Below are 10409 nucleotides of genomic sequence, written 5' to 3'. Positions count from 1 at the left end.
TATTTTTGTTCTTTGCTCATGGGCTTGTAAAGCATTTACAAGTTCTGCCTAGGTAAGTTTTGATAGATCTTTAGTATTCTCCAAGGATGTAATAGTAGCCTTAAATATTTCAGGGACAATTACCAGTATTTTCTCCACTATTCTTGAGTCGGAAAAATTAGAACCAAGCAATCTTACTTTGTTAGCAATGCTAAGAAGCTTGTTAGCATACTCTTTAATTGTTTCAGACTCCTTCAATTTTGCATCTCAAATTCTCTAACCAAATTTAGGACTTGCATACCTTTAATCCTTTCATTTCCTTCGTATTCATTCTGGAGGAAACTCCAGATTTCATATGTTGATTTGATGGTCATGATTCTAGTGAAAATTTCTTTTGAGACAACCACAAACAAAGTAGCTCTTGCCTTTGACTTTCTTGCTTTCCTTTCTTTTTGATTTTTTTATCTAAGCCATTGTTGGATTAGTTGGTAAGGGAAGAACTTCGTAGTCTTCCTCAACAGCTTCCCAGAGATCATTTTCCTCCATATGTGCCTCCATTCTTGCTACCCAAATTTGATAATTGTCACCATTAAACACAGGTGGTGCTAGTGTTGTGTATGGTGTTTCAAAATCCATTTATCAGATGAATTGAAGCAAGGTGTTTAGGCTTTTTTGTGATGGGTTTCACTTAGTTCACTCACAGGTCCTTATTAAGAAGAAGGCTCTGATACCAATCTATTGTAAAACAAGTGTAACTCACAACATTAAGGAAGATGAACGCACATTTTTTTATTGAATGATCATCTGTTTAAATATAGATTTATTGTAATAGAAAGAAGCAATAATAATTGACTTCCTAAATAATAACCAACCACTAACATAAAAATAGCAAACCACTAACATAACGATAACCAACCACTAACATAACAACTACTAAGTAAGAGAAAATAAAACAACTAATCCTAAAAACTTGGTCAAACAATTAATAGAAAATAACAAACTAATAGGCAACTATTGATACATGTTCAACAAAATTAGTGCTACCATTTGGTTTCATGTCCCAAGGTGTGGGACAAAACATTGGTAATCATTTGGGAAGATTCTTGGACTATGACGACAAGAACAATTATGGATACTGGAGATCTTTTATGAGAATACATGTTATGATCAATGTTCAGAAACCTAAGAAGAACACCACTAGAATCAAGAAATTGAGAGGGGAAGAGCCAGACATGAATCTCAAATATGAAAGATTAGGTCCTTTTTGCTACCTTTGTGGATTGATAGGTCATACAAATGATAGCCGTAGGAAATTGCTCACCCTAGGGGAAGCTGGTGGTGCACGAAAATGAGGTCTAGAAAATAGAGCAGAACATAGGAATACCATGACGAAAATGGCATCTTATTATCTCTGACAAGGAACTTCGATCGCCAATAACACCACCAGCTCGAAGGAAGCTATTTCACCAATAGACATTAATGCCAATCAATTCGTAGGGGACAAGGCAATTAATGGTTATAATTTGGAGCAACAAAAACATATAGACTTCATGGTTAATGTTTTTCAGAATCCACTACTAATTAATAAGCAATCAATATCATAATCATCATCATCAATCATTCCTAATGAAGGCGTAATCAATAGCGAGAATTATAAGGCAATGAATCTGGACATTGACACTGTCCCATAAATCATTGTGGGCAACAAGAAGCGACAACTGGACAATGAAAACACACTTCAACATATATTACCACAAAACCCAAACCCTAATACCCCACCAGAGTCCACTCAACCCATAATCCCCTTTAAACCCGACCCTTATTCTACCTAGACCAACCCTCTAAACACATAAACATATACCACTACCCAAATGACCCCAGATACGCCCAACACACTCCCAAACACAAACACCAACTCGGTCACACCTAATCCAAACCAACATACACATTCTAGCCACTTAGATGTTCCACCATTAACCTCCAACCATGTCCCTCACATGTACCAAAACCAAACAAACAACTTAGACCTTTCTTTTTTATTAACGGGCCTTGGCAAAGAGGCCCACCAGGGTCAATGAATATCCTCAGTTGGAATTTTCGGGGTCTAGGCAACCCGATTGCAATTTTAGTGCTTTGAGACCTTGTCAGAGCATACCACTAGGATATTATCTTTCTCTCAAAAACACTAGTCAACACTCGTCACATTGAAGAAATAAAACACCTCATTGGCTTTGATTCTTGCCTAACTGTTGATGTAAATGGAAAAAGTGGAGGCTTGGCTCTCATGTGGAAACATCCCTTTGACTACACCCTTCTCAACTATTCCTCAAACTTCATCGATGTTGAGTTCCACTCTCAAGGCTCTCTTCCATGGTGTCTAAATGTATTTTACGACTTCCTAGATCATGAAAAAAGAAGAGACACCTTGAATCTAATTAGAAACCTTTCTCTCTCCAACATCCTCCCTTGGTGCATAATAGGGAATTTCAATTATCTCCTTTCTTCGAATGAAAAAATTGGTACTAGGGACCATCCTAACTACTTGAACCAAGGTTTTAGAGATTCATATGGTCCAAAAGCAAAGGAAACACAATGTTGGAGAGGAAAATCTTGAGAGAGAGCACTGACAAACCTTGACTGGCATGACATGTTCCCAAACTTCAGGTTTCACAACACTATTGCTTCTAAATCAGACCACTCCCCAGTTCACCTTGTCCTTGACTCAAATCACAAAACAAATTTTCATAATCAATTTAGGTTTGAAAATCAATGGCTCTTGGAACCTTCCTTTGATGGTGTTGTTCATGAAGGATGGAGTAATGTAACACATGGTGATTTGATTTCTAAACTCGAGAGTTGTTCATCATATATGCATGCTTGGGCCAAACAAGTTATAGTGGCCTTTAAATCTTAAATCAACATACTGCGTAAAAAGATGGAAATCCTTAGAGAAGCATCTGATGAGGAATCAACAAAGCATCTAGACACGACCATGGAGAAATTAAACACATTGATTGTACAAGAAGAGGCCTACTAGAAACAAAGGGCTAAAGTTTATTGGCTTAGAGATGGGGACATCAACTCCAATTTTTTTCACTCTTTTGCCTCAGCAAGGAAGAAAATAAACAACATTATCTCACTTAGCTGAGATGATGGTCTGGTTCTCAAGGATCATTAGGACATTTGTAATGTGACAAAATCTTATTTTGACAATTTGTATGTTGGTTCTTATGTTGAAGCTGATGAAATAATAAATCATGCTCCCTTCTACTTGTCATCTGATGATAATATGACCTTGCTTGCTCCTTTTTCTTTATATGAATTCAAAGAAGTTATTTTCCAAATGGACCTAAATAAATCACCTGGACAAGATGGCCTTAACCCTGATTTCTATAAAAAATTTATGGGATCTTTGTGGCCTTAACATTTTTACAACATCCACCTCCTGACTGGCTTATTACCCCCACAAATAAACCAAACCTCCATTTTCCTTATCCCCCAAAGCCCCAATCCTATATCCCTGAAAGATTTCAAACCTATTTCCTTATGCAATGTTCTTTATAAGATTATCCCCAAAACCCTAGCCAACATATTAAAGCCTCTCCTTCACAAATGTATCTCCCTTGAACAATCAACCTTTGTAGAGGTTCGTTCTATCCTTGATAAGGTTCTCATTGCTTCTAAGATCATTCAACACATGAAATGTAAAACCAGAGACAAAATGGGTGAGGTGGCTCTAAAAATTGATATTAGCAAGGCTTTTGACAAGGTCCAATGGAAATATCTTGTCAGCTTGATGGAAAAAATGGGATTTAACACAAAATGGATTGGTTGGATAAAGATTTGTTTGAAAACAATTTAGTATTCAATTAGAATGAATGGGAATTAAAGGAGGTAGCCCAGGGGGTATCTCTTTGGGAAATATATCACCAAATTCATGTAAGAGTTCTTGGACCTTTAGGGGTAAAGTCTCAAATGTAGGAATAGTGGCAATGCTAAGGGATGTTTCCCTTGATAGGAGAAGGTAGAAAGATTGTTTAAGAAGGAGTGCTCTTTTAATATCACCTTTTGTTGCAAAATGATTTTCCTTCTTAACAATCTTCTTGGAGGAATCCTTTCCTTCTTTTTCCTTCCCCTTGGCCTTTGAAGACAAGGCCTTACTATCCTTCTTTTTCTTTTGTTTTTCTAGTTTTTCTTCCCCATCCCTCTTATCTTTCATAGTTAGTTGATCTTTGGCCACCTGTGAAGGTGTTTGAGGTTGCAACATAAATTTAGTGCCAAGATGGGTGAGGGTAATCTCATTAGTTAGGCCATTGTAAATGATCTTCCTATCAAATTGCCACGGCCTTCCTAAAAGAATATATCTGCCTCCATGGGAACTATATCACAATTAACTTCATCCTTATATGCCCCAATGGAGAAAGGTACCTTTACTTGTTGGTTAAATATCATTTCCCCTTGCTCATTGAGCCATTGAAGTTTATAAGGTTTTGGGTGGGGAATGATAGTGAGATTCAACTTGGAAACTAATCTTATGCTACAACAATTGCAACAAGATCCACTATCCACAATGAGAGAACAAGTTTTATCTAAAATTTTGTATCTTGTATGAAAGATGTTCTCTCTTTGGGATTGAGATAGATCACAAGATTGACCTCCAAGGAGCCTTCTAACCATTAAGAGGTCACCATCTTCATGGGGGTAGACTTCATCACTAGACTCTTCACCCCTTACATCATCTTCACTTCCACTAGAGGAAGGGCAAGAAGTAGTCTCCTCTTGACTACTATAAATGTCTTGACCCCTCATGATCATGGTTTTCTTTGTGGGGAATTGAGAGGCAATGTGACCTCTCCCAAGACATTTGAAGCATTTAATGTTGCTAGTCCTTTCTTGGGAACTAGTCTTAAGAGTGTATTTCTCTACGGTCTTACCCCTATCTTCCTTGGGTTTTGAAGATGCAGCCCCCAAAATTCCATGGACTTGGTCCTTCCTTGGATAAGAGTGAGAGCCATAAGATTTTGAAGAAGGCTTTCTTTTAAGTTGTTTCTCCACTCTTATACAAAGTTGGACTAGCTCATCTAGGTCCCTATATGGAAGGAGTTCAACCTTGTCCCTCACTTCTATATTAAGTCCACTAAGGAACCTAGTTATGCTTGTTCTTTCCTCCTCCCTAAGTCCAGCTCTTAAAAAAAGTAGTTCCATTTGTTGTCTATATTCTTTAACAAGACAAATTTTCAAGGGTTATTCAACAATTGAAGCAATGAAAAGCACATAAAAGCAAGCCAGGACTCAAAGAGAAACTAAGAATGGCTCTAGAGTAGAGTAAAAAAAACTACAAAAAAAAGACTCAAAAAACCTATAGTTTTGGAACTTGTATTCACAGTAATTTTTTATTAAAATTTCATAACTAGGATTGGTATAAAATAGACACCAATTATAGAACAAATTTTGAGCCAAAACAACAAGCACACTTCCCTTTCACTTTTTTTTTCCTGGACACTGATTTTTTCTGCCAACTTGTGTGATTTTTCTTATTTTTTTCTTTAATCCAAATCGCTTGGTTCTTTTTTCATAATTTTTTTCCAGATGTCTAGAAATTTCAGTAAAAGTTTCAGCTCAAAACACGTAGTGACCAATTTCCAGTAATTTATACAAGTTCATATGTTCAAGCTGCCAGCACCAGTGATTTCAACCTAGAAATCAAGAGTAGTGTTTATATTGCTTAAGGCTTGGATAGTTTCAATTTGTGTTTGCTTAAGCTCAATTATCTTGAATAACACAATTCAAGAGAGCTTAAGACTTATTTAGATTCACAAATCTAGCCACAACTCAGCACCACAACTCAACTTCATCATAGGCATCATGTAGGAAACTTAGAAAACAAAAAAAAAAGTTCAACAAGACTACTTCTAGGAATTGATTTAGAACATGTTATGAACTAAATAACATGCATGAATTAGACTCAAAATTCAAAAGATAGGCCAAGAATGACCAGAATACATGAACAAATGTATCTAGAATTCAATCAACAAAATAAAAATTCAACACAAACTTAGAACATAATGTGACAATTACTATGACTAAACATGACTCTAAGACAACATGGATTGAAGCTCACCACCATAGGTGGCCATGGATAAGAGCTTGGAGGAAGAAGGAGATGAATGAAGGGAGAAGGAGAGAAGAGCACAAAATTTTGTGCTCTAAGAGACCTCTGAAATCTGAAGTTTAATTTTCAAATGATCAAAGTTGAAAAAAATCACACACATGACCTCTATTTATGGTCTAAGTGTCACACAAAATTGGAGGGAAATTTGAATTTCAATTCAAATTTCAGTTGAATTTGAAATTGAATTTGTGAAGCCAAACTTTAGAGCCAAAATTTCACTAATTATGATTAGTGAATTTAAGTTATGGTTCAGCCCACTAATCCAAGATCAATTCCTAGATTCTCCACTAATTGTGCTTAGGTGTCATGAGGCATGTAAAGCATGAAGGACATGTACAAAGTGTGACTATATGATGTGGTAATGGGGTGTAGTAAGGAAATGCTCACCTCCCCCTCTAAAATTTAATTGGATTGGGCTTCTACCAATTCAATTAAATTTATTTCTCAACACACACATCAAATATTCACTTAGTGCATGTGAAATTATAAAACTACCCCGAATACAAAAACTAGTCTAGGTGAAATCATGGTTTTCTTTGTAAGGCATTGAGAGGCAATGTGACCTCTCCCAAGACATTTGAAACATTTAATGTTGCTAGTCCTTGCTTGGGAACTAGTCTTAGGGGTGGATTTCTTTACGGTCTTACCCTTATCTTCCTTGGGTTTTGAAGGTGCAACCCCCAAAATTCCTTGGGCTTGGTCTTTCCTTGGATAAGAGTGAAAGCCAAAAGATTTTGAAGAAGACTTTCTTTTAAGTTGTTGTTCCATTTTTATACAAAGTTGGACTAGCTCATCTAGGTTCCTATATGGAAGAAGTTCAACCTTGTCTCTCACTTCCATACTAAGCCCACTAAGGAACCTAGCTATGCTTGTTCTTTCTTCCTCCCTAGGTCCAACTCTTAAAAGGAGTAGTTCCATTTGTTGTCTATATTCTTCAACACTCATACTCCCTTGTCTAAGCCTTTGGAGCTTGTCCATAAGCTCTCTTTCATAGTAGGAGGGAGTGTGCCTCTTCCTAAGGGCATTCTTAAGATCATTCCATAACTCTACTGGAGGATCCCCATGAATCCTTCTTTCCTTAACAAGAGAAGTTCTCCAATAGAGGGCATACCCTTGAAAGCTAAGGGTAACGAATGGAACTTTTCTATCTTCACTAATATGATGGCAAGCAAAGAGTTGTTCGACCTTCATTTCCCAATCTAAGTAGGCCTCAACATTATCTTTTCCATGGAAATATGGGAGGCTAATGTTAAACTCTTGAGGCCTTCTATCCTTTTCTCTTCTTTGGGAGTGATGTTTAGTACGTGAACTATGGCGCCCTCTATAATAGTCGCTAAGTTCTTCACTTAAACTCTTGCAAAAGTCATGACTACTATAGGAGGCATGTTTTTGTCTTTTCATTTCTTTCATTATTTTTTTCTTTCTTCCTCTCTTATTTTCTCTCTTTCATCTTGACTTATTTCTTCCACTCTTTTTTTCCTTTTTCGTTTCTCTCTTGTTTTTCTTTCCACAATTTAAGGGATCTCAACTCATCTAATATCCTATACAAGGGGTCCTTAGGAGTAGAACCCTCACCATTAACACTAGATGAAGAATGAAGACTCATGTTTGCTCCTAAGTTGTGGTTCTTTCTTGTTGGGGGTTTGAAAACAAAAGGTAAAAGAAAATATGGTCGAAACTAGCCAAAATAAACTCTAAAAGATGTGTGAAAGATAAGCTAAAAACTAATTGGTAAAAAGCAAGATATCTAGGCGGTTTGACAATGGAAAGTAAAGGAAATTTAAAGCAAGCTAGACGGTTTCCTATGTAAAGGCTTGGATGACCCTTTAGAGGTCCCAACTGGCTCTTCACTTAGTCTACACGATTTACACTTAGCTATCACACACAAATAGAGGTTTGGGTGGTCTCTTGGAGACTCCCAATACACCCCTAAAGAATGTCCCAATACAAGGAATTGCAATAGAAAAAATTCAGCACTCAATTGTTCTATTACAACAAATTTAAAAAAGCAATTAAGGTCTTCAATGCTTGTTTGTTTTCTCAAATGTTTCACTCAAAATTTTTTTGAGGCTTTGGTTGCTTCAAATCCAATGGTGCTCTTAGAATGGTTAACCTCCAAGACTAAAAAATCTTCCTTCAAGCAATGCACCAATTTCCTCTTCCAATCCTTATTGTTGGCAACACTTAAACACACAAAAAAAAAAAAGACAAGCAAGAACCCAAAAGATGAAATGAAAGCTATACCAAAAGGAAATTTAACATGACATTAATTCAATGAGATTCAAAGAAAAATAAAGCAAAAGGACAGCACCATAAGCCAAGGTCTAACACAAAGGAAGTCCTAGAATGACACTAGATTATATTGACAAATTAAAAACAAGACTCAAAGAAAAATTCTAGTTATGTCAATTTTGAAACACATCTAAAAGATGAAGAACTCCAAGAATTCAAATAGGCTTGTAATACAACTCAAAATAATGAACAATTTTCAAGCAAATCAAGCATACACATTTTTTTGTTGTTGTTATGGATGTGTATTTTGACATTAATCTTTATCACCTTTTATTGCTCATTTCTTTTTCATTTATGTTCATTCTTTTTCCATTATTTCCGTCAATATATCTATTTTATATAGTTAAACTTTCAGCTCAAAACTCAAAGTATTCAAGCCATAACAGAGTTAAGAAGACAATGTGCCAAAACTGACAGCAACTAGAATTTCAACCTAGAAATCAAGAGTAATGTTTATGTTGCTTAAGGCTTGGATAGTTACAACTTGTGTTTGCTTATGCTCAATTGTCTTGGATAACACAATGCAAGAGAACTTAATACTTATTTTGATTCACAAATCCAGCCACAACTCAATTTCTTCATAGGCATCATATAGGAAACTTAGAAAACAAAAAAAGTTCAACAACAAGACCATAATTTTATACTAACTAACTTAAAAATATATACGGTATACATGAAAAGTCCTGAGGGGAGGAGAGACTAGGGCTGCCCCCCTTCTAGATTTGTCCATGTGGGTATCCATACCATTAGTACCCATAATATGTAGGTCCCATCTATTTTTCAAAAAAATTCAACTTATTTCCTTTTTACCAAATTAACCCACCCTCATTTTTCTTCACTTTTTCTCACATCGCTCTAATTCCACTCTGAGTGTTGCTAGGTGCACCTAGCATTTTTACTAGTGCACCCAGCAAAATTTATAAATGGCAAAAATGCCCCTGGCTTATTTTTTTCATTATAAAAGCCTTTTTTTTCCTGCGCTTCACACAACTTCCATTTTTGTTCGTTGTTTTTCTCTGTTTTTGTGGTTTTAGTTCGGCATTGTCTTCGGTTCGTTGGTTCGTTGTGAACGGTTAGGTGCAGTGAAGGTGAAGGTGTGTTGCGGTGGTCGGCGGCGGCAAACGAGGTACGCAGAAGGTGGTGGTTGTGTCGCGAACGTACGGATTACTTAAGGATCAAGTTTATCCGTAAGTGACTTACGAATCAACTTGATCCATAAGGTGGTGTGTTACAGTTACGGATCAAGTTGATCCATAAGAGTAACTATTTTTAAAATTTGATGTTTTTTTAATTTAGTTTCCATTTTTTTAAATTATTAATTTGTTTGTATGACCATTTTTTGTTTGAGTTGGTTAGATGGACGAAGATGAGTGGATGTATGAAATAATGTCTGAACTAGCGGATATGGATAATGAAAATGAAGAAGCATGTGGTGCGAATGAACCACATGTTGATTGTTCCAATGTGTTCAATGCTTCTCAGGTTATAATGTTTTGTCACATATTTAATAAAATGAATACTGGTAGAAAACTTAAATTATGTGGATTGCTTTGTAGGTGTTTGAGTATCAAGAGGATGTTTTGTGGTGGGTTCGATCCATTGTTCATGAAAACGAATTTGTGGCGGTGATTTTAAGGTTGGACACAAACACAGGTAGTAGAGGAAGGACTACGTTTGTGTTAATTGGCTGTGAAAGGAGAAGGTTGGATGGTGAAGTTGATTTGTGGAGTGCATAATCATGAATTTGCCAAGTCATTAGTTGGACATCCATATGCGGGGCGATTGACTAAAGCTGAAAAAACACTTATTGCTGATATGAAGAAGTCCATGATGAAGCCAAGAAACATTCTGCTAACTCTAAAGGAACACAATGCCAATAGTTTTACGACCATTAAACAGATATACAATGCAAGAAGTGCATTCCATTCTTCCATAAGAGGAAGCAATCTAGAAATGCAACGTCTGA

This window comes from Glycine max, chromosome 6 (genome assembly GCF_000004515.6).
Source record: "Glycine max cultivar Williams 82 chromosome 6, Glycine_max_v4.0, whole genome shotgun sequence".
Classification (NCBI taxonomy): Eukaryota; Viridiplantae; Streptophyta; class Magnoliopsida; order Fabales; family Fabaceae; genus Glycine; species Glycine max.
The sequence above is the reverse complement of the archived record's forward strand: the minus strand, read 5'-3'. Positions refer to the sequence as shown.